At 39.6% G+C, this 18,441-nt stretch overlaps 1 non-coding gene across 1 annotated transcript; it reads left to right on the top strand.

Annotated features, from left to right (window-relative positions):
* Window positions 1-370: 370 nt before the first annotated feature.
* LOC119864079 lies at window positions 371-476 on the top strand. The gene has a single exon (XR_005372862.1). It is a non-coding gene; the product is annotated as a U6 spliceosomal RNA (small nuclear RNA).
* Window positions 477-18,441: the final 17,965 nt, after the last annotated feature.

Genomic DNA, 18,441 nt, shown 5'->3' with positions numbered 1-18,441 from the left:
CCTCATTTTACCTTATTGGACTGTCTATAATTTACTTTTATTGAGATTAAGGGTATTTGGTTCTTATTTATCATAACATTTTTAATACAGTGTCCAACCATACATCTGAATTTGTAGTTCCTACTCTTCTTGGTTATGATGTCTTCTCATCGTCTGAATTATATTAAATTCAAACATTTGCATAGTTGCCACACAAAGTCTAATATCTTAATTCACTTTTTCACACGTATCACTTTACTTTAAAAAAAAAATCTTAACTGGTCAAACTATACTTGTATTCCAGTGAACACTTTGATAAATACAAAGTTACTTTCTTTTAATCTAGTCATTAAAGAACAGAATTCATTCTCCCTGATGTAGATATTTTGTAGTGCTCACTTTAACAGAACGTATACTAAGATTGGAATGATACAGGGTAGATTACCTGGCCTCTGGGCAAGGATGACGCACACATTCATGATGCAGACATTTTGTAAGAGTTGTTTCTGTGGCTAATTTTCAGGAGGCCATCCTTACATATTTGAATCTTCACTTTTCTGGGAGTATTGTTATTATCTGAACAAATGATTAATGGCAACCCCTAAAATAGACAGCAAGTGGAAATATTACTGCAATGAAATCAAATTTTATTGGTCACCGTTCAGAGAGATAATTGTACTCTACTGGATCAGATCTCATATTCTAAATGCCATTTCCTATAAAAGCTCATTTTTTAAGCTCTTTTCTGGGCTCTGTGTCATTCTACTTTATCCTAGGAGCACTGTGATTTCAGAGGGATTCCCCTGGTGGAAAGGCTGTTCCTTTCTTCAGGGTCAGAGGAATAAGTGGTAAACTTGATCGCAAGGAGGGGAACAGCTACATGTGAGATGGCCAGATGACAAATTACCACTAACATTATATTAGGTGTTTATTTATGAAGGTGTTTTTGGTTTATGTCTGCGACTTTCTTTTCACAAAATGTATGCATCATGGACACAACATTTTGCAGTGATTTTGAGGGGTCCTTTGACCTCAGGTTATCAAGCCAATATTTCCTCAAGCTCTGACACTTTTTAAGTCTATGACTCAAGAGCTATTGTCACCCTCTTCCTCCCACTGATCCTTAGAGCAGGGAGAGAAAGAATATTTGTATGAACCAATTTGGAAATTTGTCAAAATTCAAATAGACCATTACCAGCAGAGCTTAAATCTGCACAAAGCCTCCCCCCGCCCCACTCACTCAAAAAAAAAAAAAAAAAAATCAATTCTTTCCACTATGCCCTGCTGCTATTATATACATGTCCACAAGCACTGAACCCATGTGTAATGATTAACCTGTCATAACAAAACCAAAATCTATCATGATAATAGTTTTTTCTAATGTTTTCTTTTTATTACTTTTGATTACATCAAAATATGTGGACACTTCATTAGTTATCTATTGCTAAACAAATTACTTCCAAATTAGTGACTTACAACAATGCTTAATTATTTTTTCATCAGTTCTGCTGTTGGGGAGCTGGCTTAGCTGGGGCCTCTGCACCAGGGCCTCTTACAAAGCTGCACTCAAGGACCATAGCCATCCCAAGGTTCAACTGGAGCAGGATCTGCTTCCCAGCTGACTCAGTGGTTGTTGGCAGGATTCAGTTCCTCTAGGGCTGTGGGTTTGAGGGCCTCATTTCCATGCTGGCTGTTGAACTGGAGCTCACTTCCTGGCCAGGTGGCTCTATGCACCAGAGTCATCATGTTCAGGGGCCAGGGAGGGAAGTCACGATCTTTTATAACCTGACCATGGAGTGTCACCTCATCTCTGTGCCGCACTCTCTTCTCACAGCAAGTCATTGCATTCAGCCCAGCGTGAAGGGGAGGTGATTACACAAGAGTGTGAACAGCGGGAGTTGGGAGATCATTGGGAGCCACGTCAGAATCTGCCCACCACAAATATACTCATATTACATTGATTTTTGTAATTCAAACCTCATAAATTCTCTCAAGAGCACTTTGATTGATGAATGAATGTATGTGGTTTGGGAGAGAAATTGTTTCTTCATTCAAGTACATATACTTTTGTATATTCATTCAAATACATATGTTTTTTGGCAAAGCCTCTGTTAGATGCTCAGAATGCAGGAATGAACACCTGATCCTTGCCTCAAGGGGCTAAACTTCTGTCTATGGACAGACAGAATGACATATGAGCAAGGTTGTAAACAGGACTGTAATGAGGGTGCACAGTGAGAGGATTTCTTCAGGCCGATATACCCTCTTTGTATGATTTCACCAAGTATGTGGCCTGCTGTGGCAAGTAATGACATCATTTTACTCTGAAAATTTGTTTTATTCAGTTTACCATCATGGTCATTCCTTGCTACCTCATAGTGAAATGGGAGCCACTAGAGGTGATTAACAAACTATGGTCCATGTCTCCATGTCTGGACAGTTGGCCCAAAGAAAGGAACAGTCACGTCTACACTGGAGAGCAGTCAGGAAAGGTCTTCATGGGGAGATGGAGTTAAATTTGAGTCTTGAAAGGCAATATCCCAATCAGATGGCTGGGTGTATATGGTTGGTGGTGCCATTTGGCAAGGCAAGGAATACATGAGAAGAAATAGGTGCAGTGTAGAAATACTATCTTAATATCCCATTAGTCAGGGTTTGGACAAAGAAAATAGAATCCCTGCTTTCTAGCTAAAAAAAAAATAAAGGATTTAATAAAGGTTCTTGTACTGTTTCTAGAAGAGGCTGGCCCTGAGCTGAGGCATCATGGGTCCACTTCCTACATCAGAAAAAGACGTCTTCTAGCTTGTCTCTCTGGAAATAACATGCATTGCCGAATGCAATGTTTGCTCTAGTCTCACATCTGTGATTGTGGTTGTAAGAAAGTCTGGGAAATGCAGTCAGTGGGTTTGCTAGCCCTGCTCGAAGGACGTGGGAATAGTAAGAGCCATCGGTCACATGGTAACATTGGACATGTTGTTTGAATTGCTTGTGGGACACCTTCGTGGAGAAGCCCAGCAAGCTTGGGATAGACAGGGCTGAAATTCAGGGGCAACCTACACGTCAGATCTGGTGGTAGCTGATATCCTGAAAATATGTATCACTCGAAAAGAATGCGAGACCCAACAAAGTCTCCTCACAACTCTCTATGATATTGTATATTCATTTTTAGGAAAAGCCAAGAACGTTAAAAACCCTAAGTTGCCAAGAACCAATTAAAGCATCTATTTCAACTTTCGCCTGATATTTGAATTTGTTGGCTCCCTGACTAAAGGAGCAATGACACTGAGTTTAATATCTTTTAAAATGACCCACCCCATTGTCAGACTATGTGTTGTCTCTGAAACTGTTAGATTCATCCGAAATTATTCTCTCCCAAACCTCCACTCATTCACTGTTGGTTTTTTTTCTTTCAGTACCGGAAGGCTTCCAGAATATGTTTGTGTCCCATTTCATTCAAATGTCTATCAAAATTAGTAGAGAATTCATAATATTATGAGCCTCCTCTTTGGATCGATTGCAAGCCATGAGTTACTTTGAATACTTGACAAACACTTCTGTAAAGAGACAGAGGAAATCCTAGAAGGTTCTATTTGCTGGTATTTTCTGTGGGTCCCAGGGCTTTGAAGAGATTCCTGAAGCTTCCTCACCCCCAGTTTTGTGACCCCCCTGCACCCACCCGGGGCATCTCGGTGACTCCCCACCCTCTCTGAGTCAGCTGGCCAGGTTCCATCTCTGCTCGCCCTGCGGGGTCACCTATGCAGCAGGAGGGTCGGTACCTTTTCTCTGTGACTCTTCTTGCCACACTTCCTCATCTCAATGTTCTCATCTGAAATGTTTCCTTCCCTGGATGATAGCAGTGGACCGAGAGAAAATCTGATGCTCCTAAGTGGGTAACCCCAGGGCCAGATAAACACAATGAAATAGATCTCAGGATTCCATGTTTAAGGATATCGTTTTTGAATTTTAAAATATGACTTAGCAGAGGCCAGGCACACCTACGTGCCGGATGCGGACAAGCAGCACAGCAAGAAAAGGCAGCCGAGGTCTGGAAAAAGCAGACTGTTACTAGATGACGTTTCGTTCAAAAGGATTGTTTTGCTAGGATGATTCTGTAGGAGAGTAAAGCTAACAAAATTTTTTTGTTTTATTGAAATTCAAGTTAGTTAACACATGGTGTATTATTAATTTTGGGGAAGCTAACGGTTTCTAATCCATTATATAATATAAGCACCTTGCTAGATCTTTCATTTACTGGTTTTATTTAACACCTACCACTAAGGTAACTGTTGTTCTCTCTTTATGCTAGATAAGAAAATGAAAGCTCTCATGTTCTGTCTCCCTTTCTGATATTTCCCACTCATTTTTTTCTCCTTTCCCCTCTGGGAAATGAACAAAGGGTGGTGGAAAGGGAGGTGGGCGGGGTGGGGGTGACTGGGTGACGGGCACTGAGGGGAGCCCTTGATGGGATGAGCACTGGCTGTTATGCTATACGTTGACAAATTGAACTCCAATAAAATAAATAAATAAATAAATAAATAAATAAATAAATAAATAAAGAATGTCACACTGCCTGTTGGCAGATAGAACTACCTTCATACTTCGGTGATAGCCTTCCCAGATTCTATGCAATGTAATTACATAATTAGAATCATTGTTATGTTTAACCAGTTTTTTTATGTCAACTCAAAATGTAACAACTCGAAACATAAACCTATCACATCCTTCAAAAAAAAAGAAAGAAAATGAAAGCTCAGAGATGTTAGGTAACATGTCCCCGTATTAATTACTCTTCCTTTAGCAGTGCTCTCTACGATACAGCGGCTGAGAAGCGTGGCAGAGGGCAAGACAAAGATCTTTTTCACTGTCCTGTTGCTCAGTGGATTGATTTGACCAGATTTAAAAAGTTCCAACAAGATTTCTTAGGACAGTCTCACTTTGTATTTTGTTGGGCTTTATTTTCCCCCAAAGGTAGCTTTCCCTTGTCATTGCACTGATGACTCCCCATCCAGAACATCTCTCTTGGGGGAGCATCACACCTGGCCAATTTGGGTTCTCAGCTTATCTTCCTTCCTATTCAGCTCACAGGATTTTGGGGCTTTGGTGTCAGGCCGGAGCCTAGAAGAGAGTGTGATTGTTTTCATTAACTTCTGAGATAAACCACATCCCTCTGCCTGGAGCGAGGAGAAGCTTGGGATGTATCAAGTGCCAGCTAATAAACCTGTTAAGACAATTAGGATATTGTTTTGGAAATTTGAATTGCAATCTCACTGCTATGGGCTTGTTTGTTGGTTGGCTTAAAGAATATTATTATTTCAAGAAATCTGGAGTCCAGAAGCTTTGACCCATTTCCTGTCGGCTTTACAGATTCATTTTACAGATGAAATCATTGAGATCCTGCGTGATGGAATAATGAAGTGTCTTTTCCAAAGTCAGAGAGAAAATTAGTAAAAGAAAAATGGGCCAGAACTCAGAATTATGAAGCCTTATATCTAAATTCACCCCCCTGCCTCCCGTACACACACAAACACACACACACACAAGAACACACACACTCTAACTAGACCCTTTTCTTCCTTTCTGAGAGATAACATCCACACGGAGGTATACATTACCCACAGGTCAACGTCAGATCAAATGACCAGAATCTGGTTGGTGCTGGCCATTAAGAGGTGACCTCGGTGCTGTCTCTTAGGGACCAGAATTGCTCGGGGGAGGTTTTCCTATATCACATGCTTCCATCATCTTATTTCTCCTGACCAAATGGGACATTAGACCACTTGGAAAATTTTTACAAATGCATATTGTATCCATGTGTGCAGTACAAGCCCTGTTTCAAATATGTATATACATTGGCAACCTCTCCTTTTCCTTTCAGGAAGTTGGAAACAGATGTTTCAGCTAAACTAATAACTAGGCTTCTGTATTTGTGTTTGGAATTCAAAGAACTTCTATCCAGTGGATTAAAGTCAAATTCATATAGTTTGCCTGATGAAGTGAAAGAATAACAAGTGTGATAAATATAGGAATTTTTTTGTCATTGGAAGATATTCTTCATTTACTGAAAAAGATGTGTGAAAAACTGTGTGAACAGGGGCCTGAATTTCACTTTGTTCTATTACTATTACAAATATTTCCTGCTCTATATTATGAGAACTAATTGACCTATCATCTTATATTGCTTGCTAAGGCTATACATGCAGCCTATGTCTTATCTACATAGATAGATGTCAGTGTTCTTTTTTTTAAGGATTTTATTTATTTATTCATGAGAGACACAAAGAGAGAGAGAGGCAGAAACACAGGCAGAGGGAGAAGCAGGCTCCATGCAGGGAGCCCGACGTGAGACTCGATCCCAGGACTCTAGGATCACGCCCTGGGCCAAAGGCAGGCGCTAAACCACTAAGCCACCCAGGCTGTCCGATGCCAGTGTTCTTAGGCACCCATAAACCATGGCTTATTCTCTATTTTTCATAGTTTATTCTCCAGGAACTATCATAGTAAAGAATTCTTTTTAGTGTAAAACTGCACTAAATATATATATATATATATATATATATATATATATATACACACACTAAATGTATACACACATGTACACATATATACACACATGTAATGTGTATATATAATCATGTTTATATATAGAATATATAAATACATTTTATATAAAATATATAAATACATTTTATATATTATTAATATATATTTTTATATTATATAAATATAAGATAATATTTTTATATATTATGAATTTTAAATATTATGAATTTATATATTATTAAATTTATATATATTTTTACATTTATATATGTATATATAAATTTTTATATAAATATAAAATATATTTTATATAATAAAATTTATACAGTTATACAAATTTATATAAATATAAATATATAAATACTATATATAAAGTATATATAATATAAACATAAATATATATATAGAGAGAGAACTAATTGCCTATGATATTCTAGGCTCTCAGAAAGTAAATATGAGTAAGATCCTTCAAGGAGCTCCTATTTTCATGGAAGAAGCACCCATGGATTCAACCAACTGCATACAATAGATGCTCAGAGTGCCACCTGCTGTGCAAAGAGCTTCCTGTTCTCTTCCCCTCTTCAGTGAGGAGGGCATGAATGGCCCAGCTTGTCGGATGAAGAAATGCAGGATTACAAGTATGTGCAGCCTACCCAGGGTCCCACAGCAAGGAAACAGCAGAGTACACCAGAACTCGGGCCCTCTGATTTCTTGTCTAGTGCTCGCCAACTCTCTTCATCAGCCTTTGAAGTGGGAGTCGTGGGCTAGAAAGCTAGACGTGCACCAGGCCCAGGGGTGGGAGGCATGAGAGAGGAGAGGGGCATACAGCTGAGGAAACTGATCTTCCTTTATATTCTCACCCTCTTGTCAGTAAGAGAGGTAGATCTGTGAAGAATATGTGCTATTATCCAACTTCTACACCCCAGTGAGGACAACAACCCACTCCTTCCCTGGGACCTCAACTCAGCCTTCCTGCTTATTAGGTTTGTGTGTGTGTGCGTGTGTGTGCCTATGTTTGTTTGTTTTTCTAACAAGTTTGCCTGTAGCACGTTTTTGTCTCATAAAATCTTGTTGAAAGCCATTAAAATTGCTATTCATTTTTCACCTGACAATTTTATTGGCCACTATGTTTTAATCTAGCATAGGCACTTTGTTGGTGTTCTCATCTCTTGACCCAGCCTCTGACTGATCTGAAATAAACTAATTAAATTAGCTCGGCAGTCACTGTTGGTTGGTAAAGTGTGCTGACACCTTGCTCTTGATGCTGGAAGTGGTTGTTTCAGTTGTCCAAATTGAAGCTTAGTCTTCTCTGCCTTTAAAATATAAAGAAGGCCATTCATTTCTTCATTTCATAACGCCCTCCCCAGGGAGAGGCAGAATGAATATAACATAGAGTGATGGATGCTGTTACAGAGGCGCCCAGACTATCAGGGTACAGAGAAGGTAGGAAGAAAATGTACCTGGAAAACCCGATTTCCTAGAGGGGAGGAAATCTGAACTAACATTTTGAAGAATAACAGGTGAATCAGATGCCTGGTGCAGAGGTAGTGGCTTCTCAAGGTTAAGGAGAGTAGGATGTGCAAAGGCCCAGATGCTTGAAAGTGCTGGGTGTGTTAAGGAGCCTGACAGAGTGTGGTGCTGCTGATGTCAAGGGGGCATAGGAAAGATCAGAGTGAGAAGGGCCTTGGAGACCAAGTTAAGGGTAGGTAAGAGTTTGACAGTCTGAGCAGATTGACCTTTATCCTAAGAGCCAGAAGATCTTAAGCTTGGGTCCACATGCTGATATTAGATGTCCATGAGACAACTAAAATGTCACATATTTTCTCTATGCGCAGTTTGGGGGAAAGAGACAATACTCTGGTGAGCTTTTCAAAGACATTCTTGACTCAACATATTTTGAGACCATTTCTTTAGGCAACAATGTACCATTGTGGATCATTAAGATGAAGGGGAAATGATCAAGTCAGTGCTTTAGAAATTCTTAACATGCTCTGAAACCATTTGCTCCCATGTAATTAATATGCATAAATTCAGTTATTGTTTTCATGATGTGCAGAAAGATACTCTTTGTGATAAACTACAAGAAAGGAAAGATTTTTGACTAGATACTCAAGACTCCTTAAATTTTGGCAACTTCTCTATTTCTCCAGAAATGGGTAATCTGGGAAATACTGAAAAGGTATTATTTGGAAACAAAGTACTCTATTTGAAAAGATTGGCAACTCTTGCCTACAGGAAGAATGGCATTTGGGAAAAAAGTTTGTCACATAGGCTTTAGGTCTGTGGGCCATGGGCCGCGGCCCTAAATGGAACATTGAATGGCTGACGCATCCACTGGCATTAACCTCTGCATATTTACATATTCATAGCTTCTACAGGATTTTTAAACAAATGCTAGTACTTTTATCAAGGGCAAAAATCTGAAGCCCAAAGGGCCCCCTGGGAACTTACGCAAGTTTGCAAGGGGTTTACACAGGATTTGAACATTGAACTTCTTCTCCATCCACACTGCATGAATTTGCAAGCTTTCCAGAGTTAGGGAAAATGTGATACGTGTTAGCAATAATTTCAGTGTTCCTCAAGAAATAAACACTGCTTTTTTTTTCTGATGAATGAAATAAGAAAACAATCCAACAGAGTTCCTGGTATGTGAACTTGATTCAGAAAGAAAGCCATGGCTGTACAATTTTCCAATGACACATCTCATACAAAGGAAGAGGAGGAGGATAGAGCTAGGAAGATTCTGGAGTAGAAAGAACTGCTTCAGAGCCCTAATCGTGATCTACCATAGTTATGCATTGAGGTCTAGGAGTTTATTAGTGGATGTTACAAATTAAAAGGCAGGTAGATAGATGGACATGTTGGAGTAAGGACAGCAATGGACAAAGGGATTTAATCGGGGCTTAGAAACTACAAGTGCTTTTTCTAAGTGTGATCCCACATAAACCTCACAACAACCCTGACTATTGTTATATTTAGCATATTTTTAAAGAATTTTTTTTAAAAAGACCTACTCTTGGTAAATGGCTCATTTAAATGAATGAGTGATGAAACTGGTAGTCTGTGTGTATTAGTTATGCTAGCTATTATAACAAAAATCCCCAAATTTCAATGACATCACAGTTAATTATCCCTCCTGAACAGGCTAATGTGGGTGTTTCTGGTGGTCAGAAATTCTTCATTATCTTAATTCTGAGATTTCACCCTTTCTGGTTTGTAGCTGATCTATCCCTTGTGTCTGTGGAGGCCCCTGGTTCTAACCAGGGAAGGGGGGAGATGGAGGAAATTTACCTGCCTCGCAATATGCCAGTGCTTACAACTGGTCACATAGTCTCAGGTAGAGGCAAGAAGTTTTCAAAATGTAGTTCCAGGCTGGGGGCCAACTTTCCAGAAACAACTGTATGTATGGAAAGGCGGCTCAAGTTTTTGATAGACAATTAGTTGTGTCTGTCAGAGATTCCATCCAAGGTCTATTTACAGTATTCGTGGTTCTCAACCCTGTCAGATCCAAATGTCCCTGTTTTATAACAAATAGTTGAATGCTTTCTCTACCATCTGGAAATATATTCATAAATTACATAACCTACCTACACACAAATTTTCGAAAAGCGAATAGAACTCTTTCATGCAACAGAATGGAGAAATAAAAGAAACTTGTAATAAGATAATAGATGTTTCAAGACGTAAATACTGAGAAACAACTACCCTAAGAGACTATTATGAGTTACTTGTGTATATTTGTAGAATCGCTGCGTGTGTGACAGCGACAAACTTCTGTGTTTTGTATAAGACATGAAAATTTCAGTAGCAGAGATTTGGGGTTACATGATTTTTCACTATAGTAAATAAGTCTTAGTAAACTTCCAAAGACAAGAATTTACAATCTCCCTCAATATATGCAATAAATGCATTATATATTGCATATTAACATCATGAAAAAATACCTTTTTCTTTTTCTCCCTCTTCTCCTCTTTCCTCTTCTCCTCCTCCTCCTTCCCCTCCTCTTCCTCCTCCTCCCTCTCCTTCTTCCCTTCCTCTTTCTCCTTCTCTTCCTCCCCTTTCTTCATCTTAGCACTTCCTTACTTTCTGAGGCCACAGGATGCTGTAGGCTCATTCAATTCTAATATGTATGTGCAGTGGCATCAGAATTGTTCATTTGTACCAGTGAAAACAATTTTATCAACTAGAATACAGTACTTTTATTTATTTTTTTAAAGACTTTATTTATTTATTCATGAAAGACACACAGAGAAGAGCAGAGACATAGGTAGAGGGAGAAGCAGGCTCCATCCCAGGATCCCCGGATCAGGACCAGAGCCAAAGGCAGACGCTCAACCACTGAGTCACCCAGGTGTCCCCACAGTGCTTTTCTATATAGTTCTCTGTGATCAAGCTCCGTGTAGGGCTCCCAGCTCGGTGGGGAGTCTGCTTCTCCTTCTGCCTCTTCCCACTACCTGTGCTCTCTCTCTCTCAAATGAATGAGTCAAATCAAAACAAAACAAAGCATAGTTCCCTGTGCTTTTAGCCTTACAGACACTACTCATTTCCAAAGTGCCAGTCCACACCTTTCCCCAACCCCTTTAGTTAAGGTTATCTCATTTGTTTGTAATATAGTTATGTTACTAGACCAAAGTTCACATTCTATCCCTGGATCCCTCATTCTGCTAAGTATTTTTTTTTTAATTTGTTTACACTAAAGTCTACTCTTTGTGCTATAAATTTCAATAGCTTTTGACAAAGGCATGGTGTTCTCTATCTACCATTAGGACATCATGCAGAATAGTTTCCCCCTGAGAAATTTTCATGTGCTTCACCTTTCAACTTGGAAACCATTGTTCTTTTCACTGTCCCTAGAGTTCTCCTTTTCCAGAATATTAAATTAATGTAATTATACACTCTGTAGCGTCTTCATATTGGCTTCTTTACGTAGAAGTATGAATTCAAGGCTCATTTGTATCTCTGTGTGGCTGGATAGGTTTTGTTTTGTTTTGTTTTGTTTTGTTTTGTTTTGTTTTGTTTTTACAGCTGACTAGTAGTATTGTGTGTCTGGATGAACCACTGCTCATTTATACACTTTCCTACTGAGGGACATGTTGGTTGTTTCCAGTTTTTGGTGATTATTGACAAAGCTGCTATAAATATTCATCCACTGGCTTTTGTGTCAATGTAAGTTTTTAAATCAGTTGGGTAAATACCTAGGAGTGCAATTGCTTTATTGCATGGTAGGATCATGTTTAGCTTTCAGAAGCCTGTGACAGACCATCTTCCAAAGTGCTGTGTCATTTTGCATCGCAACTAATCATGAATGAGTTATGCAATCATGATTGTACCTTATAGTTTGTGTTTCTCAACTGATGCATGGGTAACACTGGAGTGAGAATTCTTTTTTTTTTTCAAGACTGTCTTGCACATTACAGGAGGGTTAGCATTTGTAGACTTCTGGTACTAAATGCTGGTAATAAAGATCCCCAATCCATGGTAGAGCCAAAAGCACCCTCACACAATTCCAACATCCTCAGGCAAGGGGGAAGTGTAGCATCCCATGCTAAAAATATTGATCTTTATGAAAATCTTATAAGAAACTTAAAAGCTTATGTTGTAATATAAAACATCAAGGATGCTAAATTATCCCAACAATGTAAAAAAAAAAAAAAAGTCTGCAAAATACCTTTTTTAAAAGCTAGAGAGGGGCAGCTCAGATGGCTCAGTGATTTAGCGTCAACTTTACCTGATCCTGGAGACCAGAGATTGAGTCCCACGTCGGGCTCCCTGCATGGAGCCTGCTTCTCCCTCTGCCTGTGTCTCTGCCTCTCTTTCTCTGTGTCTTTCATGAATAAATAAATAAAATCTTAAAAAATAAATAAATAAAAGCTAGAGAGAAGATACCAACATGTCAAGGACAATCGGCTCTAAATGTTGGAACTATGAGTAATTTTTACCTTGATTTACCTCCTTTTTAACTCTTGATATAATTGGTATGCAGTACTCTTCTAAGATAAAAATATGTAAACATTATTCAAAAGTATTCTAATTACGAAATGATGAATAAGTAAGTTTATTATATTGAGTGAATTGTAAGTAGCTTTTTCTATGACAGATCTGTTCTTATTTCTTAACTATCCTTCCATTCTTTCCTGAACCCAGGCCAATGCGCTTCTCACACACTCCCTTTGATTGAAAATAGTTGACAAGACAAAAATGAAAGACAAGGAAAATGACAGAAAACAACCAGAAGGGTTTTTTTTCTCCCCCATGTTCTGTGCACGCATGTTTCCAAATGGATTCTGCAGGGACAACAGACCATCTCAACTGTACCTTCCCTTCTCTAATTGTTTTGGAGTTTCCAAATGCAACCTACAGTGTCAGCATTTTCTATTTAAGATATAGATTTTTTTTTTCACATTGTGTTTCAGAGAGAAAGAGGAAAAAAAAGAGCAAAGCTAACAATATAATGCATGTTGAGAGGGGAAGGCTCTTTGAAACTGTTTTAACATCTTATAAGACAGGCAATTTTAGCATAAGACATTTTGCCTGGCAACCGTTACCAGTGGATTCTGAGTGCTAAGGGAGATTTCATAGAATATCATATCTTGGCTATTTTCCACTCACTGATGAAAACTAGTTGGACACATTTACAAGAGCAAAATGATGTCTATAGGGACTACTAAGAACATTTTCAGCTGAGTTTGGAAAAAGAATGGACTTTTGTGCCAGGCAGCTCTAGGTTATAAATACTTCTCTGCTGCTTTCTAGCTCCATGACCTCAGACAAGACACTCAATCTCTCCGGGCCTCAATTTCCTTATCTTAAAATGAGGATTGTGACTGGGTTATTGAGAAAATTAAATATGCAAGGTCCCCAGCACCCTTGTAGACATTAACTTTGTCTTCTTAATATATTTCCGGGACCTGGAATTGAGAGAGGAAATTAATTTCACTCAGCATCAGATCAATGTTTGCTGCTGCTTTGGAAATTAGCTCTTTAGGAATTGAATATTTTCTTACTGTATAGGGGGAAAATGAATTCTTTTCCATACACTTTACATGTATATCTGTTATCTATTGCTTTATAACTAATCACCCTAAATCTTAGTGGCTAAGAATAATAACGAATTTATTATTTCTGATGATTCTTTGGGCTGGCTGGTCAGTTCTCGTGGCCTCGCCTGGCCTTTGTCTTGTGTGTGCATTGAGGCAGGGGTTCAGTTGGGGCAGAAATATTCAAAATGGCCTCATTTAAGGTCTGGCCCTCTGGTTTTCTTTATTTGGTTTCTCAACCTCTAATAGACTAGACTGAGCTTGTTTATATGATGGTGAGAATGTTCTAAGATGCAAGTACAGAAGCTGTATAACATCACTTTTCCCTATTCTAGTACCAAAACAAGGCACAGGGTATCCCAGCCTCCAAGGGTGGAGAGAAAGGTGCCATCTCTTTATAAATGGGGCTGCAAATGGGCTTTTAATAATTATCACAAATGCTTTGTGACATGGACATGATGATTTCACATCAATTAAATACTAGATAACAAATTTAGAAAGAAGTGATGCATGATAGTTAAAGGTGAAGTTTCTGGAATCAAACCACCTTGATTAGAATTCAAGCTCCCCCTGTTCCCACTCAAACTAAATTGTGTGACCTTGGGAGAGTCACTTGATTTATTAGTTTCCTATTGCTGTTCTAGCAAATTACCAAAAACATAGTGGCTCAACTGACACAAATTACTTTTCTTATAGTCTTGGGGGTCAGAAGTCTAAAATCAGCATGAGTGGGCAAAAATCAAGGTGTCAAGATCCTCAGGAGGATCTGGGGCAGATCTTGCTCTTTGCCTTTTGCAGCAGCTGGGGGCTGCCCACACTCCCCAGGCCACAGTGCTGCCCCACTTAGCCCTGGACTCCCATCTGGAATATACCTGAGCCTGGTCCTCCTGCCCCTGTCCTAGAAGGATCCTTGTGATTAGATTTGACCCACCTGGCTAATCTAAAATAATCTCTCCATCTCAAGATCCTTAATTTAATCATATTGACAAAGTCCCTTTTGCCAGGTAAGGAAACATATTTGCAGGTTCCAGGGATCAAGATGCAGACATCTCTGTTTCACAGGAGGGGTAGGAAGGTATGGGGTTTTGGGGTGGGGATGGGGGAGGTGGAAGGTGCATTATTCATGTCACAACACTTGGGCAAGTTGAATTCCATGCCTTAGCTTTCTTACCTGTTAATGGGGGTAATATAGCTACTCCATAGCTTTGCTATGATACATATGGTATCTGCAATAGAGCCTGGCACAGAGTAAACTCCTTGTAAGTAGTAGCTATTATGACTCTCACTATTATTACTCTTTCCCCCAGCTTATTTAATGGGGAGCAAACACCCAAACTCAGTGTCCTGGCTGAACATGCATTCTGAATCAATCGCTCATTTTCTTAATTGATGATTTTGATACAGTCTAAGTCACCGATTTATGTAGCCCCATCAAGAAACAGTGTCTGATAAAAAGCTGGTAGAAATAGTTCAAATGTAGCAAAGGGGCTCAAAATGAACTTTAAAAAACCATATACTATGAAAAGGAAAAGTTTTCTGCTTAATAAAACATTTTGTGAGGGCTTCCTATGTGCCACCGTGCTGAGGATTTTCTCACATGCTGTCTTATTGTTCTCAAAGTCCTTCATTATTGGTGACTTCCTCGCCACAGTGCACGTTGTTTTCATCTTTCAAATGACAAAACCAAAGCTCGAATGGTTGAGGATTCTGAGGTCCCGAAGTGGTTTAAGTCACTCTCATTACGAAAATCCTGTTCTTATCCAATCCAGCTGGGCTGCAATAAAAGGAATTTTTATTAAATGACCATAAATGCATATTGCAGTTTGCGTTTGCATTTGAGACACTGTTGGGCTTTCCTTCTCTCAACTTTCCCAAATAAATAAAATAGAGGAGGGGAAATCTAGGATATGAATCTTTTAGGCACAGAGTCTTCCTGGCACAGACTGGAGGCAGCCAGAAAAGGCATTTCTATAAAAGCTCACAAAATACTTAGGCAAATCTTAAAGTTAAACAAGGCACTTAGTCCAAGCCACTTAATTGCATCTCAGAAAAATGAGCATAAAGAAAGGGTTTATTGATGGGCATGGGGAAAGAGGGGGTGGATGGAAACAGATTTTCCCCAAAGTGGGCCGCCCCCAGCCTGGGTGGTCCTCACAAACTCAGATACTGACTCAGGGCTTGGGCTTGGGCTCTAATGCTATTGCTTACAGGATATTTTGGGGTTTGGAGGTGAAAGAAGGAAAGTGCAGAATAAATCCAGAAGATATTAGGAGACTGGCTGGGAAAGATACATAGTGGGAACAACTCATATATTAGTTATTTGTAAAATATTCACAGAAACCAAAGAGGATGGAAATTCAAGGAGAAGCAGCAGATGACTGGATATATTAGGCCTTTTATAGTTTCATTTATATAACAAGGCTGAGAGTTAAGTAGTATCCCCATTTTACAGATAAGAAAATAGAGTCTAATTAACTTTGCCAGGGTCATAAGGCTGGCATGTGGCGGAACTAGGAATAGATTCTAGGCCTAATTGCTCTGAATCCAATATAATTCCAAGAACATCAAATACATGTGCTTGCCCCAAAAATGTTCACCTGTTTTTCTTACCACTGCAACATCTGGAGGTGCTGTAGCGACCAGGGTACCCACAGAAAATAGGCTCAAAAGTGTAAGCAAAGGCTGTTTAATGAAGGGTTTATGTATAGAGGAGTGAACAGCATTCAGAAAACCAATAAGGCATGGCCACAGTCTTCATCCTCACAGGGAGGAGGTACTGTCTCTAGGCCTGGAGAGACAAGAGGAGGAAGCAAAGTGAGAGAACCCAAGACAGCTGGAGCTGTGGGAGAGGGGCTGCCCGGCAGGAATCGTGTGTTGGTAGACACGTAGTTATTTTCTAGACATCTGCCTGAGCAGGCCAGGAGATGTGAGGATAAACCCTCAGACATCTCTTCTTCTCCAGCCTCCAATATCCCACCAGGCCCTCTGCTTCCTGAAGCCAACCTAAAGTTAAAAGTCAAAGGAATTGAAGGTGCAGAATGTAGCTCAGGGTCCTGGAGCACCACGAGAAGAGACTGTATCTAGAAGAATCAACAGAGAATATCCAGCTCATGTACCTCTCGTTGTAACTTTCAGTGGCCCAATCTAAGAGGATAAGTCAAGTTCCATTTTGCCCACTTTCTGACAGTCTTTTTTTTTTTTTTTTTTTTTTTTTTTCAGCCTATGAACCCATCGATGATTAATAAGCTAAGGCTGAATCAATTGCCAAACAAGTTTTCTGGAAAAAGCTGGAGAAGTTTTCTGGGAAGTGTGGTGATAGCTATTTTGAGGAACTGGAAAAGAATATAGCCGGTTTTGCTATGTGGGGGAGGTAACAGGGTTGAGGGAGGAAAGCAGAAGATGTCCTGGTTGTGTCCAGAAGATGCCACTGAGGGATGTCAAATCTAAGGTTCTGTTCTTCCCAAACAGCACTAGACAACAAGGTAACCACGCATTAGGGACTACAAGGAAAAGACTGGGAGGAAAACAGTAGAAATGCCATTAAGGAGGAAGACTGATTAAAGAATAGTGAGTGGAAAAATAATGCATCGGGTGGTTTATACAGTAAGTTCTAGGAACTCAGGGCACAATGGCTATTTTTTTTTACTATTCTTGGACATTCCAGAAAGTAAGTAAGTGTGGGTCCCCCAGGTCACACTTCAATGCTTAGATTATATTTGGCCTCCTATCTGTGATCTGCTTTGATGAGTCGAGTAGCACATTCCACAGCATCTGGCACGGATCTCAGCCACAGAGTTCATTTCCTTTCCCCAGTACTGTTATTGTATGACATCATTCACTTCAGAACTCCATCCTCTTGAGGTCCTACCTGAGTGGTCTCTCTGGTTTGGCAAAGCTGGCCATGCCTGGGACCAACTCTTTGAAACTTTTCAGGGCACCCCAATTTCTCTGGGGCACAGCCCAAGTTCTTAGCAGCGAATTTAAGGCCCATCTAGGATCCAGTTACCTCTAGTATTCCCCAGACTTACTATGTTAGCCCCTTCTCCTTGTATTTTGAAACTTCGGTTCCCTGTGTTTGGAAAGCCCTTTAATATAAGGCTCTCCTTCAGACTCTAATTCTCTCAGAGTTCTATAATGGTCACAGGATGCCAGGAGAATCAAAGACGCTGGCTCCTGGGCTAAATATATTCTGGAGAGGTAATTTCTTAGCAATGCTACACTGCTCCTGAATGGCAGAGTAGTATCTCAAGCCATGGTATCTTGACTCAGTTTAGTGTTCTGTGTATATCTAGGTTGTATCTTAGCTTTGAAGTTTTGGGTTCTACCCTTTAAAGTTTTAAAGTGTTGCAATTACAAGATTCATTTGAAAATTAACTTACTGATACTTTTAATTGACATGGGAAATCATAAGATTCTTCCCAGATTAAATATCTAAAAGTTCTATTTCGTTTTCCACATCCTCATGTAAGGATGGGCATATGGAGTGCTATTTGGGATACTCAGATATTGTCCTAATGCTCTGTTCCATTTTGCTGCTGCTTCTTCTTCTTCTTCTTCTTCTTCTTCTTCTTCTTCTTCTTCTTCCTCTTTTTTTCTTCTTCTTTAGCTCTTTTGGTTGTTCCCTTGGGCAACCTTATTTTTGCAGCTGGGGATAAATCTGGCATTCTATTCAACTTTAACTTCAAAAAGAACCTGAGAATGTCCTGGTAGGGTGGTCTTTGAACATTAATATCCTAGAAAGACAGAATAGGTGTCATGCATTTTGTTAAATTCTGTTTGCACACAAGTAATACAAATAATCTTAAAGGGACACCTGGGTGGCTCTCTGGTTGAGTGTCTGCCTTTGGCTCAAGTCATGATCCCAGGGTCCTGGGATCGAGTCCCA

The sequence above is a fragment of the Canis lupus genome, chromosome 17, assembly GCF_011100685.1.
Source record: "Canis lupus familiaris isolate Mischka breed German Shepherd chromosome 17, alternate assembly UU_Cfam_GSD_1.0, whole genome shotgun sequence".
Classification (NCBI taxonomy): domain Eukaryota; kingdom Metazoa; phylum Chordata; class Mammalia; order Carnivora; family Canidae; genus Canis; species Canis lupus.
The sequence above is the reverse complement of the archived record's forward strand: the minus strand, read 5'-3'. Positions and strand labels throughout refer to the sequence as shown.